Source organism: Pongo pygmaeus, chromosome 8, assembly GCF_028885625.2.
Source record: "Pongo pygmaeus isolate AG05252 chromosome 8, NHGRI_mPonPyg2-v2.0_pri, whole genome shotgun sequence".
Lineage (NCBI taxonomy): Eukaryota > Metazoa > Chordata > Mammalia > Primates > Hominidae > Pongo > Pongo pygmaeus.
Window position 1 is genome coordinate 67,013,826 of NC_072381.2, and position 15,714 is coordinate 67,029,539.

Consider the following 15,714-nt stretch of genomic DNA (forward strand, 5'->3'; position numbering starts at 1 on the left):
CTGCCTCAGCCTCCTGAGTAGCTGGGATTACAGGCACCCGCCACCATGCCTGGCTAATTTTTGTATTTTTAGTAGAGACGGGGTTTCACCATGTTGGCCAGTCTGGTCTCAAACTCCTGACCTCATGATCCACCTGCCTCGGCCTCCCAAAGTGCTGGGATTACAGGTGTGAGCCACCGCGGGGTCCTTTCCACCCTTTCATGCCAAAGGGTCTTAGAGAGACTGACTCCGTTCATCAGAAAGGCTCTAGTAACCTTATACCCCAACAGAGAAGGATCAGTCAGGGTCTTGATCTCAGTCCTGCTAGGAGACTGCCTGGCCCCTATGAAATATCCCAACCTCTGTGACCAGCTCTGCACACCCAAACCTGCTCAGCATCACAGCATTCCTTTTCACACCCCTTTCCCAGAGCAATGCATTTCCTACTTACCTCAAAGTCACACAACTAAGAGAGGAAACATTGTTTATCTGCCAGAAAATCTAGTTTTGCCTTACCAGGTACTCCATTGCATAGAGTTTAACATCACTGATATATCAATGTCACACCAGATACTTTCTGAAACTTTCTTCTTGACATGGGTGGCTTAATGGGGTTGGATAATGAGACTTTAAAGGACAAAGAAGTGCAGAGGCTACATGATTGGAGGGGCAGAGCTGGTGACACTGGGTTACTGTTACCACTATAGCCTCTCTCATGCCCCACGGCTGGCGAAGCTTGGGGATGTCTGAAGCACTCTATGGACCTTGGGCATCTCTGCAATGAGGCTGGCACCAACCAGAATTCCCTCTATATTAGAAATGTCTTTGGCTACAGGTAACAGAATACCCAGCCAACAGTGGCCTAAACAAATAGAGATTTATTCTTTTCACATAACAAAATCTAGAGGTAGAATGGTTACTGGCATTGGTTTATCAGCAACAATGTCACGGCTGGTGTCACTACAGTTCTCTTGGTCTTTCTTTCATAGAGGCTGATGGCTGCAGGAACTCCAGCCTTCAAGTCTTCATTCAAGGCAGCAAGGAGAAAGGGCAAGAAGGGGCAGGACCAGTGGCATCCGATGTCTTCTGTGAGGAAAGGAAAAGACTTCCTAGAGCCAGGCTGAAGGTTTCAGCTTATGCCTTATTGGTCTGAGCTTGCCATCTGCTCTTCCTTAGCTGCAAGGGAGTCTGGAATTTCTTGTCTGGGGCTAGGCACATTTTCACCATGAACGTAAGTGGAATCTTGAAGCAAGGAGGAAGAGGAGATGCCATACCTTTCCTCTGACAGTCATCTCAACTGCCATAGGGCCCCAGAGCCCCTTCCCAGCCACCCGAGGGACCCTCATAGAGGAAACCCTGTGGCCCTCTCAGTGCTACAGACAAGAAGGGCCCACCCAAGGAGCCTGATTTCCCCTGAGCCCCAAGGCACTGCTGCTGGCTTTCTCCTTCGGTGATTAATGGTGCTCTGCCAAGCTGGGGAGGCAGCTAATTAGCTATAGACTGATTAAGGACAAGGCAGGCAAAGTCCCAGACATGATAAATGTGAACTTTCCATCTTCCTTTCCCCTCCACACCCAGTCCTGCCACCACCAGCTGAAGCCAAGCCTGTGGCCTCCTCACAGTCTGCCTGCATGGGAGGCCCAGCAGATGTCACCCCCGGCACAATTCACAAGGCCTGGCACCCACCAGGGCATCGTGTAACAGGGGTGGGCATGCTGGGTTTTCTTTCAGGGCTCAACTTCTCCTGCAGCCTTTTCCCAACCTCTGTGCTCTGGAACAGGCCTGGGACCAGGCATGGGATTTCTCAAGCAAACCAAGTCTCTGCCCTAAAGAATCTGCAGCTAAGGCTGCAGAAATCCAGGGAGGGCTGAGCATAGCAGGACCTGGAGTCGCTGGGCAGGTCTCCATGGAGGGGATTTGGGTGGATTTCGCGTATCAAGAGGGGCACTGCAGAAAGGGGAGGCCCCCTGAACAGGTGTGGAGGAGAAATGAAATGTACAGGCCACAGTCCTCGGGCAGTGAGGAGTAGAGACAGGCCCAGAGCGGGTAAGGGTGGGAGCAGAGTAGATAAGGACAGATGGGAAACACAGGCTTAGGTGTGGGGTAGCCCAGCTGTTCCACCCTCAGTTCCTCCACAACACGCTGCATCCATGTGCAAACCCCTTCCTGGGCAACCCCGGGTTAGGCCCCCTCCACCTCCAGCCGTGATGCCTTACCTGTATGTACCAGCCCAGAAAGCACATCCAGGTGCAAGTGATTCCATCCCACAGCAGCCTGGGCTGAGTTCTGGTGGAAATGAGCTCATGGACACATGAATCTTGTACAAGATAAGGCTGTGATACGGACAAAGGATACATTTCAGCAACAGATAATAGGATACATTCAGTGAGCATGCCTTCTTAGTTCTGTTTCCTCCCAGGAGACACACACAGGAGGTGGCAAAGCTGAACGCCTGTCCAGGGGAGGCTTGGGAAGCACCCCCTTCCCCCCATTTTGCCTGGTTCACTCTTACCCAGTCCTTGGGTCTCAGCTCAAGCATCACTTCTTTGGAGAAGCCTCCCCAACCCCTCAGATTAAATCAGATTCTCTATTTCCCTTTGTCAAGTGTGTCAAGTTCACATTAATGTATTTAAGTGACCATTTGTCTTTAGTCTTATACATTCAATCAGCAAATATTAATGGAGCTGTGAACTGGGCTAAGGTCTGGGGATACCATGAGACATAAGCCTGCCCTTCTGGAGCTTATGGTCTAGGCAGAAGTCCCAGCAAGGGTTCACTCTAACACCAAAAGCAACACTTCCCCTGGTGCCAGCAGAATATTGGAACAACTCGTGTATCAAAGCTATCAAAGCTATCAAAGCCAGGAGCAAACCACACCCACAAGCCCCCTCCCCCTGCCACCGGGAGGCACTGCTTTGAGAACTATCCCCAGTGTCAGCTTTACTTGTTACTAGTAATGAAATCCCCTATTAAATCCTCCTTGGCTGTGGTCACTGGGCTGTCACCCGCCAAGCAATGGAACCCATCGCTGTGTGGTTAACAATTTGAATAACAATCCCCACCCTTTGTCTCAATCCAAGACATTCTGGAAGGATGATCCCAGCTTCAGAGCTTTCCATGGAGTTGTTCAACTTCTCCTTCTGCACAGTCCTGCTTCTCTCGCTCCCACACGGGGTAGTAGTTCCTGAAAGCATTCCCCAATAAGACTCCTGCATGCAAATCTGTTTCTTGGAGAACCTGACCAAAAAAACAAGTGGGAGCTGAAATCCACCCTGGTGTGTGACCGCGTCTGTCTGGAGGAAGGGACTTCTTTTTCTAAACAGCATGGCACATGTATACATATGTAACTAACCTGCACATTGCGCACATGTACCATAAAACCTAAAGTATAATAATAATAAATAAATAAATAAATAAATAAATAAACTCTGTCATACTAGAATTGACCAACTACAGCAATTGAAACAGTAGTGAATTCAGACTCAAACTCAGATATATGTATGTATGTATATGTGTATGCATGTAAATTTAGTAAATAATATGATAAGATAAAAAAATAAAAAATAAACTGCATGACAATGCCCTCTGATGACGAGAGTAGCCCGGCCCACCCCACCCCACCCAGCCCTGGAAGGTAGACCAGGGCTACAAGCCAGTGCCAGAATGGCCTTGGCACCGGAGAGGAGAAGGAATAGATCCTTGCAGCCAAGTGATTTAGAAGACTCCAGAGGAGAGTGTATCTGCAGTAAGAAGCCCACCAGCCCCTGGAGTTTGATTCTAGCTGATTAAGAGGCACCCAGGGCCTGTATTTCAGCAAGACAACCAAGAAATAAGCCAAGGGAAATTGTTAACCTGTGTGCCAGGGATTCCCAACAATGCAGTTCCAGACCAGCCCCAAACATCCTAATTCAGACCCAGTGTGTGGGAACTTGCCTGGGTGGGAGCAGGAGGGAGTGGGGGAAGCAGGAAGAAATTAGGCTTGCACAAACTTAGTAATTGAAATCATTAATAGCAGTAAAATAAGTTGTCTATCCTACATGTAATTTGTAGTAATGTTTCGTTACTGAGATTAATTTCTAGTAATGAAATACTAATTAAACCATTTATTGAGTAATGTATTTGCTTGGTGGTGTTTTATGGGTGTTCGCTTATAAATATTTTAATTACTTTTGCTAAGTAATTAGAATTTACTAAATATTTCCAAACTATTTATTAATTTCTAGCAATTCTCAGCCAACCCACAAGTAATTGTTTTACTTTATATCAGTAATTAAAGTCTTTTTTTAAAAACTTTGAGTGAAGAGAAAGACATAAATGAAGACTTGTCTGTTCTATTCTCACATGAGGCTGGTGTGTTACAGCAAAAAAAAGAGACAAGTCACTCATGATCCAACATTACTCAAACACTGTTAACATTTTTATTTATATTTTCACAGACTTTTCCTACGGGTGCATATACTATTTTTTCAAGGTTGAGATCATATCAACTACATGTATTCGGGATACCAAACTTTGCCAATTTTTATATTATAGTTTCTATTCTATTAAAATACCAAACTGTTCTAGAGGGGCAGTCTCTTTACAACTTTAAGAGAGTTTCCGAAAGTAATACTTTTTCTACCTCTAAGCACTACTATGTATCAAACACTATGTAAAGTAATGTACACAGTCTAACTGTAACCTTCACAACATGGCACTATAAACTAATCTGGAGCAGTAACCTGTGTAAAACTGGGCGTCCACACGGTGCAGTCTCAGCAAAAAGTCACCTTTAATGAAATAATGACTGAAATAGAGGAATTTATCTACTTTTATCTATAAAAATAGGGTCAGAATGAATATATTGTCCTGGGATCTGCTCTTCTCACGTAAAATATTTCAACCATCTTTCCCTATCAATAAATACGAGGTGGAGTACGGAGCCTCATGCCTGTAATCCCAGCACTTTGGGAGGCCGAGGTGGGTGGATCATGAGGTCAGGAGTCCGAGACCAGCCTGACCAACATGGTGAAACCACATCTCTACTAAAAATACAAAAAAAAATTAGCCCGGCATGGTGGCACATGCCTGTAATCCCAGCTACTTGGGAGGCTGAGGCAGGAGAATTACTTGAACCTGGGAAGTGGAGGTTGCAGTGAGCTGAAATCATGCCATTGCACTCCAGCCTGGGCAACAAGAGCGAAACTCTGTCTCAAAATAAAAAAAGAGACAGCAGCAGTGTCCTTTTCAATAGATGCACGGTATTCTATGAAGTTACCTTCATTTATTATCCAATCTCCAATTGCTGGATATTTTGGTTGTTTTCAGTTGTTCACGATTGTGAACAAAACTATCACGGATATCATTATATGCTGATCTTTGTGCACTTGTCCAACTATTTTCTTAGAACACATTCCTAGAAGTGGAATTGCTGGGATAAAGTATATGAACATTTTTAAGACTTTGATACTGCCCAAATGCCTCAAGAAAGACCAGACAAATTTACACCCCCACCAGTAGAGTTGAAAGTCTTGTTTCACTGCACTGTGTGTGACTATTATTATTGTTGTTGTTATTTTGAGACAGGGTCTCACTCTACTGTCCAGGCTGAAGAGCAGTGGTGTGATCACAGCTCACTGCAGCCTTGACACCCCGCCCCCTCCCCCTGGCCCCCACCACCAGGCCCCCTTTCAGATGATCCTCCCACTTCAGTGTCCTGAGTAGCTGGGACTACAGGCACACACCACCACACCAGCTAATTTTTGTATTTTTTGTAGAGATAGGGTTTTGCCATGTTGCCCAGGCTGGTCTCAAACTCCTGGGCTCAAGTAATCCACTCGCCTTACCTCCCAAAGTGCTGGGATTACAGGCGTGAGCCACTGCGCCCAGTTTATTATTATTAGTTTAAATCTATGTCACTTGTTTTCACTCCCTAGTCTAAGCAGAGAGGTGGCCCAGAAAAACATTCTGAACCAGAGAGTCTCACAACCCATTTCCCATGACGAATCAATGGCTGGTTGGCAGAAGACCTATAGGCTAGTCTTCATAGCTTAAATAGCATCAACATGTATAAAACCATTTTCTACCATACCATTCACCTTTGCCCCCCAATCTCCTTTCCCCCCAGGGACTCTGCCTCCTTGGGGCATCACCAAGGCACAGGTGGCTTGGCTCCTCGCTGGCGACACCCACCCGTGTGTTGGCAGAATAGGCACCTATCATTGGGCTCTCTCTTTAGCTCTTGACAAAATATCTGCCCCACTGGCGTGTCACAGCACCTTGAATGTCTACCACTGGTGGCATACACCAAGCAGTTTCTAAACATTCAGAGGTTATCTCAGGTGACATTTTATGAGCTAATAAGTTTTGGAGGCTCTCCCATCTTCTTTCCAAAGCTCCCCTCTCACCTACTGCCAAGTGACCCGGTGCCTTTGGCCATCTGAATACCTGACTCTAGCCCCCATTTTCCTCTTCTGACGGCCACCTGAAGTCCTTTTTTTTATAAATGAGAGAAACATCTTCCTTCTCCAAACAGAGCAAGAAGATTTTTTAGAGGGAGGAGATATTTCAACAACTCTTTCTTTTTTTTTTTGAGACAGAGTCTCGCTCTGTCACCCAGGCTGGAGTGCAATGGCACGATCTCGGCTTCCTGCAACCTCCACCTCCCAGGTTCATGCAATTCTCCTGTCTCAGCCTCTCTAATAGCTGGGATTACAGGTGTGTACCATCATGCCCGGCTAATTTTTTGTATTTTAGTAGAGACGGGGTTTCACCATGTTGCCCAGGCTGGTCTCGAACTCCTGAGCTCAAGCAATCCACCCGCCTCGGCCTCCCAAAGTGCTAGGATTACACGTGTGAGCCACTGTGCCTGGCCTTCAACAACTCTTTCAATAAAGAGAGGGAGGCAAAGAGCGAGAGTGACTTGGAAGGAGGCTTAGGGTAGAGAGACAGAAGGGGAACTATTGCAGCTGCCTCACTCCCTGCAAGACTCTTGAAGCAGGGCACACCACTGGTGCCCAATCTGTGTTTGTTGCTTCTCCAAAGAATGGATGGTTCCCATAGGCATGTCCCTATGGCGACACCTTCCATTATTTCCTTTACTTTCTGTATCCATTTGCTCTCTCTCCAGAAAGTTCCAGATCTCAGGCACCTTCCCAGACTCTCAAAAGTCCCAGGAGAGAGGAGGAGAGGGATTAGGGCCCTGAGCACTGCTGCCACTCCCCAGAGAGGTCAGGGAAACAAGGCCCAGCTCCCCTTAGCAGAAATCTCCTCTCCCCTTGGACCAGAAAAGGGTTAATTTTATAATTGCTAACATCAATTAGATCCTTACAATGTTATGGGCCCTCTGTTAAGCACTTTACACACATGATGTCATTTAAATAATATATTTCTCCTTACTTATCTGATGAGAAAGTGAGACTTGTAGAGTTTAAGTGAGAGACTTCAGGATCAGAATCCAGGTATCTCTTTTTCCAGAGCCAAAGCCTTAAGTACCATCTTCTGTTGTCTTCTACAGTAAGTGTTCCATAAATGCAAGGTGAAAAAAGGAAAAAAGAGAGGGTGAGGGAAAGAGGGCAGAAGGAAACTTTATGTCATTGTAATGCAGGGAATATAGCATCATTTGCCATAAGTAGAAGGTAACATTAACATAAAGACATTACGATTACAATTTAAAATGTTGGTCTACATGTCATCTAAAGTCACTGTTTCTATTCTTAAGAAACACTGGAACATTTGATCTCTGAGGTCCATTTCTAGCACACAATCCTACAATTTCCAAGGATTAAGTAGCTATTTTCTTAAGATAAACTTCCATGGACCTTGGATGCATGGGTAATAAAATCCTAAGGGCAGATGCTGGGTCTTATTTATCTCTATATTCTCCACAAGCACTTAGTACAACATCTGGCCCAGGGTGAATGTGTAGAAGATTAATTACAAATTCCCTTCCCCCTCTAGGTATTGGTGTTCCAATCCAGAGAATAAAAGGGCTAGATTAGGTGATTCTGAAGGGTACTTTTGCTCTGCAAGCCACTGGTCCACTGAACCTAAGTGGTCCTTTCCTTACTGGTTCTCTGGCTTTCTGCTTCATCAGTCCTGTGGCTGGCAAAATTCCAAAGATGGTTCCCCAAGACTCCCATACCCTGGTTATTCAACCAAACACTAATCTAGGTACTGCTGAGGAGAATTTTTTTTTTTTTTTTTTTTTTTTTGAGACGGAGTCTAGCTCTTTCACCCAGGCTGGAGGGCAGTGGCACGATCTTGGCTCACTGCAACCTCCGCCTCCTGGGTTCAAGCGATTCTCCTGCCTCAGCCTTCTGAGTAGCTAGGATTACAGGTGCCTGCCACCACTCTAATTTTTGTATTTTTAGTAGAGACAGCATTTCACCATGTTGGCCAGGCTGGTCTTGAACTCCTGACCTCGTGATCCGCCCACCTCGGCCTCCCAAAGTGCTGGGATTACAAGTGTGAGCCACCACGCCCCACTGAGAATTTTTGTTAAGACAGGGTTTCACTTTGTTGCCCATGCTGGAGGGCAGTAGTATGATCTCGGCTCACTGCAACCTTGGCCTCCTGGGCTCAAGCCATCCTCCTACCTTAAGCCAGCCTCCCGAGTAGCTAGGACTACAGGCACGCACCACCACGCCCGACTAATTGTTGTATTTTTTGTAGAGATGGGGTTTCGCCATGTTACCCAGGCTGGTCTCAAACTCCTGGGCTCAAGCAATTCACCCGCCTTGGCCTCCCAAAATGCTGGGATTACAGGTGTGAGCCACCACACCCTGCCAGAATTTTTCAGATATAATTAAAGACCCAAGTCAGTTGACCTTAAGATAGAGAGATTAGCTGGGTGGGCTTAACCCAGTAAGGCAAGCCTTTTAAAAGCAGAGAGTTTTCTCCAGCTGGTAGCAGAAAAATAAGGCAGGAGAATTCAATACATGGGAATTCTCTGTTGCTGAGATTAAAGGGGCCACATGGAAGGATCTGAGAGTGGCCTCAATAGGCTGAGAGTGACCCCCTAGCCACCAAGAAGATGGGGACCTCAGTCCCACAGTTACCAGGAACTGAATCTGCCAACAACCTGAATGAGGTTGGAAGTGGATTCTTCCCCAGAGCCTCCAAGAAGATCCCAGCCTGGCAACATCTTGATTTTGGCTTTGTGAGCTCCAAAGCAAAGAAATCAGACAAGCCACCTGGACTTCTGACCCACAGAGCTGAGACATAATAAACTGGTGTTGTTTTCAGCTGCTGTGGTTGTGGTGATCTGTTATGCAGCAGAAAAATGTGAGTGCAATTCCCTATCCTATTCTTACCAACCCATGCTCCTCCCCAGAGCTCCCTAACATTTAGCAACATGCGCCTCACTTCTAAGGCAAATAATAATAATAATGATGATGATTTGAAAATCAGTTTTGGGAATTTTCAGCTTAGGCTTTTTTTTTTTTTTGACAATTCTGTGTAGGTCTAACAAGGAAGTATTAAATGTTGAGTTTCTAATGTGTTTCCAAGTCCTCCATTGGAACATATAATTTGGACCTAAAATTGTGAATAGACAGGGTAAGTAGAAGCACGGGAAAAGTGGAAGAACAGTTTGCATTGGAGATGCTTAGTAGGTGTAATAGAAGAAGTGAAACTTTGAGGTGGAATAGACTGCAAATTAGCAGACAGACAGGAAGGAGTAGAGATATTCTAGGCCAACAAGGTAGCCCAAAGAAACAGAAGTAGAAATGAGAATGATGTTGGCCAAAGTCAGTTCCTGAGGGCAGGCCAGGTTTCTCCAGCCTTATGATTGGAAACTAGCTACCATGCCATGCTGCCAGTTGATAATGTCAGGGAAATAGATGAAAAATGTGTTTCTAGTGAGGAATGGGAGATGGTTTAGTCTTGGACAGAGAAAGGTTAAAAGTCTTCAGCAAAAGGTCTGGAAGGATGAGTAGAAGAAGAACAGAAAACAAAAGAACACATGGGAAACATTGCTATGAAACAGATTCAAGTTATGGTGAACTGGAAATGAAGGCCAGGAGGGAGGGACAAAGACAGAGGTTCATGCCTGTGTCCCCACCCACACCACCATGGAAGGGTGGAAGAAGAGATAAAACATCAGCTTCTGAGCCTTGCATGAGCCACCAGGAGATCATACAGGTGGAAGTCTGGACCTTGAATAGATAGGCTTGCTACAAGGAAATGCTCATGTTGGGATAAAGGAGAATTATGGTTAGAAAGATAGGTTGGGGCTAGACTGTTAGTGATCTTGAAAGCCAGAGGTTTTCAATCTTGGCTGAACATTGAAATCACCTGGGGATCTCTTAGAAATACTGATTTCTAGATCCTATCTCAAAAATTCTAATGTAATTGGCCTGGTTTGGCTGGGTTCTCAAGAGTTTTAAAAGCACCACAGATTACCCTGCTATTCTACCAGGGCTGAGAACAGCAGATGTAGAGTTTGGACTTTATCCAGTAGCCAGTGGAGGCCTATTAAGGATGTGTCACTGAAATTATACAATGGAAAATAATTGGAAAGAAAATTTAGTCAAATAAAAATAATGATAGCAAACGCCAATATAGCATTTTTTGCATCTCAGTGTTGTGGGCACTTTTCTAAGTTTACACACATACACACACACACACACACATTCTAAATTATAACAACAACCCTATAAGGCAGCTACTCTATTATCCACATTTTAGAGATATGAAAACTGAGGCTCAGAAAAGTTAATACCTTGCTCATGATCACAATGCAAGTAAATGATGGAACTGAGATTTGAATCCTGGAAGTTTGATTCCAAAGTCTATACTCTTAATTTTGCTTCTGGATATGGTGGATTGACTCATATCAGACCAGCCTCCTTGCCGAAATCAACTAGGAAATCTGGTTTGAAAATGAAGAAAAGTTAACAGGGAAATGAAGACAAAGATCATGAAGAAAAATGAGATCATTCATGTGAAGCAGACATCTGACTGCATTTTTCTCCAGAAGTAATTTGCAGATTTGCACACAAACAGTTGAAGGATCCAGAAGCTGAGCAGAGATTTCAGCAGTCTCCTGGGACTCGGGGTTAGAAAAAACAAAAGACTTCTGGGCTGGTGTAAGCATAGGAACCTAGAAAGCATCTCCAGCTTTCCACTGGGACTCCTAATGGAATATAGTTTTAAAATAAGGCCTAACCTTATTTCTAGAATATATAAATATATCAGCCATTGCAAAAGCTGAAGCACAGATTTAAACCAGCCTGATCCAAGATGAGATGCAATTTGACCCTGACATGAGACAAAAGAAAATCCTCTCTGGAGGAAGAAAGTGTTATCTAGAGCCTCAAATCTGCACTATAATGTCTTATCCACAATGTCCAGCATTTAATAAGAAATTATAAGACTTACCAGGAGACAAGACCAAGTGACCAAAAACCAGAGAAAGACTAAATAATAAAAATAGACTTATAGGTGACTTATATATGGGAGTTCTCAGATACAGTTTTTTAAAATGTCATTAATACATTAAAGAAAATTAATTCCAAGTGGAGAATTTCAACAGAGAACTTAAATATGTTGTTAAAAATAATCAATTGAAAAATTTAAACTGAAAAACACAATAACTGACATTAAGAAATGGATAGGCTTAACAGCAGAGTAGACACAGCTGAAGAGAGAATTGGAAAGCTAAAAAATATCAGTAGGAAACATACAAGCTGAAACGAAAGGAGAAAAAAAGAAAACAAAATTAAAGATTTGGAACACAGTGAAAAGGCATAACATATGTGTAACTGAAGTCTCAGAAGGTGAGGAGAGAGAAAATAGAGCAAAAGTAATATTTAAAGAGATTACTGACTATGAATTTTCCAAAAACAAAAAACATTGAGCCACTTATTCAAAAAATGCTAAGACACCCAAGTAGAATAAATACAAGAAAACTACACCCACACGTTTGGCACATCAGAGTAAAACTGCTCAAAACAAAGAAAAACCTTTAAAAACAGTCAGAAACATAAACTGAAGGTGAAGGGCTAGAAAAAGATATTCCAAAAAAAACAGAAATCAGAAGCAAGCAGAAGTAGCTATACTTAGATAAAACAAACTTTAAGTCAAAAACAGTAAAAAGAGACAAAAGTATCATTATATAAGGATAAAGGGATCAATTCAACAATAGGGTATAACAATTGTTAATATACATGCACCCAGCACTGGAACACCTGCTATATCAAGCAAATATTATTAGATATGAAGGAAGATACAGTAGCAAGGCACCAAGGCTTGTGCCTATAATCTCAGCTACTTGGGAGTCTGAAGCAGGAGGATCACTTAAGGCCAGGTGTTCAAGACCAGCTTGGGCAATATAGTAAGACTTCATCTCTACATTTGATCTTAGCCAAAAGGCCAAGAAGCAAATGAGACCCCACCTCTAAAAACAAATTTTTTTGAGCCATGCATGGTGGCACACACCTTTAGTCCCAGCTACTTGGGAGACTGAGGCAGGAGAATCACTTGAGCCCAGAAATTCAAGGCTGCAGTGAGCCATGATCATGGTACTGCATTCCCACCTGGTGACAAAGTGAGATTCTGTCTCTAAAAAAATAAAATAAAATAAATTAAAGGGAGAGATAGACTCCAATACAAAATAGTTGGGGACTTCAACATCCCACTCTTAGCATTGGACAAATCATCTAGACAGAAAGCCAACAAAGAAACACTGGATTTTAACTGCACTTTAGGCCAAATGGACCTAACAGACATTTACAGAACATTTCATCCAACAGCTGAAGAATGCATATTCTTTTCATCAGCACATGGAACATTCTCCAGGATAGACCACATGTTTGGCCAAAAAGCAAGTCTCAACAAATGTAAAACAATTGAAATCATATCGTGTCTTTTCTGACCGCAATGAAATAAAACTAAAAATCAATAACAAGAGGAACATTTGAAACTGTACAAATACCTGAAAATTAAACAACATAGGTCAATGAAGAAATTAAGAAGAAAGTTTTAAGAACACAACATATCAAAACCTACAGGATACAGCAAAAGCAGTGGTGAGGGAATTTAATAGCAATACATCCCAACATCAAAAAAATAGAAAAAGTTCAAATAAAAAAACCCAACAGTGCATCTCAAGGAACTAGAAAAGCAAGCATAAACCAACCCAAAATTAGTAGAAGCAAAGAAATAATAAAGGTCAGAGCAGAAATAAATGAAATTAAGGCCAAAAAATACAATATATTAACAAAATGAAAATTTGTTTTTTAAAAACATAAATTGAATGGACAAACCATTAGCTAAACAAACCAAGAAAAAGGAAAAGGAAAAGATTCAAATAAATAAAATCAAAAATGAAAAAGGTATTACAACTGATACCACAGAAATACAAAGGATCATTAGAGACTATCACAAACAATTATATGCCAACAAATTAGAAAACCTAGTGGAAGTGGATAAATTCCTGGACACATACAACCTACCAAGATTGACTCAAGAAGAAATAAAAAGCCTGAACAGACCAATTACAAGTAACAAGATTCAATCTGTAATAAAAGCCTCCCATCAAAGAAAGGCCCAGGACCCAATGGCTTAACAGCAGAATTCTACCAAACATGTAAAGAACTGATACTAATTCTTCTGAACCTCTTCCAGAAAATGGAAGAGGAAGGAATTCTTCCAAAGTCATTCTATGAGGCCAAGATTACCCTGATACCAAAACCAGACAAAGACACAACAACCAAAGCTCTCAGCCAATCTCCCTGATGAAGACAGATGCAAAATACTCAATAAAACATTAGCAAGCCAAATCCAGCAGCCCAATAAAAAGATCATTCACCATGATCAAGTGACCATGCAACCCCTGGATGCAAGGATGATTTGATATAAGCAGGTCAATAAATGTGGTACATCACATCAACAGAATGAAGGACAAAAACCATATGATCATCTCAATAGATGCAGAGAAAGCATTTGATAAAACTCAACATTCATTCATAATTAAAGCTCTCAATAAGTTAGGTATAGAAGGAACAGACCTTAACGAATAAAGACCATAAATGACAAACCCACAGCCAACATCATACCGAACAAGGAAAAGATCCTCTAAGATCTGGAACAAGACAAGGATGCCCACTTGCACCACTTTTATTCAGTATAGTACTGGAAGTCCTAAACAGGGCAATTAAGCAAGATAAAAAAAAATAAAGGATATCCAAATTGGAATGGAGGAAGTCAAACTGTCCCTGTTTGCAGACATGATCTTATATATAGAAAAGCTTGGCCAGGCATGGTGGCTCATGCTTGTAATCCCAGCACTTTGGGAGGCAGAGGCAGGAGGATTGCATGAGGCAAGGAGTTTGAGACTTTGAGACCAGCCTGGGCAACAAAGAAAGACTCCATCTCTATTAAAAAAAAAAAAATGGTTTAAATTGGCTGGGTGTGGTGGTGCATGCCTGTAGTCCCAGCTACTTGGGAAGCTGACGCAGGAGGATCACTTGAGCGCAGGAGGTCAAAGCTATTAGACAGCTATGAGCACACCACTGCACTCCAGCCTGGGCAACAGAGCTAAACTCTGTCTCTGTAACAAAAAAAAAAAAAGAAAGAAAGAAAGAAAGATGCTGTTTTATGACAGTCTCAATGAAAAAGAGAAAAAAGAAAAGAAAACCCTGAGTGTGCCACCAAAAAAACTCTTACGACAGATAAATGAATTCAGCAAAGTTGCAGGATACAAAATCAACTCACAAAAATCAGTAGTGTTTCCATACACCAATAATAAACTAGCCAAGAAAGAAATTAAGAAAGCAATCCCATTCACAATAGCTACACAAAAAAATCAAACACCTAGGAATAAATTTAACCAAGGAGGTAAAAGATCTTTATGATCTTTTACTATAAAACACTGATGAAAAAAATTTAAGAGGATATTAAAAAATGGAAAGACAGGCCAAGCACGGTGGCTCACGCCTATAATCCCAGCACTTTGGGAGGCTGAGGCAGGTGTTCTAGACCTGAGGTCAGGAGTTCTAGACCAGCCTGGCCAACATGGTGAAACCCCATCTCTACTAAAAATACAAAAATTAGCTGGGTGTGGTGACATGTGCCTGTAATCCCAGGTACTCAGGAGGCTGAGGCAGGAAAATCGCTTGAACCCGGGAGGCAGAGGTTGCAGTGAGCCGAGATTGCACCACTGCACTCCAGCCTGGGGGACAAGAGCAAGACTTCGTCTCAAAAAAAAAAAAAATGAAAAGACATTTCATGTTCATGAATTGGGAGAATTAATATTGTGATAATGACCATACTACCAAAAGCAATCTACAGATTTAATGCAATCCCTCTCAAAATATCAATAACATTCTCCATAGAAATAGAAAAAAAATCCTAAAACTTGTATGGAACCGCAGAAGACCCCAAATAGCCAAAACAATCCTGAATAAAAAGAACAAAGCTGGAGGCATAATAATACCAGAATTCAAAATATCCTACAGAGCTATAGCAACCAAAACAGCATGGTACTGGCATAACAACAGAAAACAAACATATAGGTCAACGGAACAGAATAAGAACCCAGAAATAAATCTATGTGTTTACAGCCAACTGATTTTCAACACAGGTGCCAAGAACACTTTCTGGGGAAGGGAGAGTTTCTTCAATAAATGGTCTTAGGAAAACTAGATATCCACATGCAGAATAAATGAAACTAGACACTTATCTCTCACCATATAAAAAATTAAAATAAATTAAAGACTTACATGTAAGACCCAAAATGATGAAACTACTAGA

General features: G+C 42.5%; 1 long non-coding RNA gene across 1 annotated transcript in view; it reads right to left on the reverse strand.

Annotated features, from left to right (window-relative positions):
* Positions 1 to 838: 838 nt before the first annotated feature.
* LOC129045217 (uncharacterized) overlaps positions 839 to 15,714 on the reverse strand; it is a 68,536-nt gene continuing 53,660 nt past the window's right edge. The window contains exons 2-5 of the long non-coding RNA XR_008504918.1: positions 7,357 to 7,468; positions 3,042 to 3,216; positions 2,196 to 2,312; positions 839 to 1,065 (exon numbers count right to left, since the gene is read on the reverse strand). This is a non-coding gene — a long non-coding RNA (uncharacterized LOC129045217). The remainder of the gene's footprint in view (positions 1,066 to 2,195; positions 2,313 to 3,041; positions 3,217 to 7,356; positions 7,469 to 15,714) is intronic.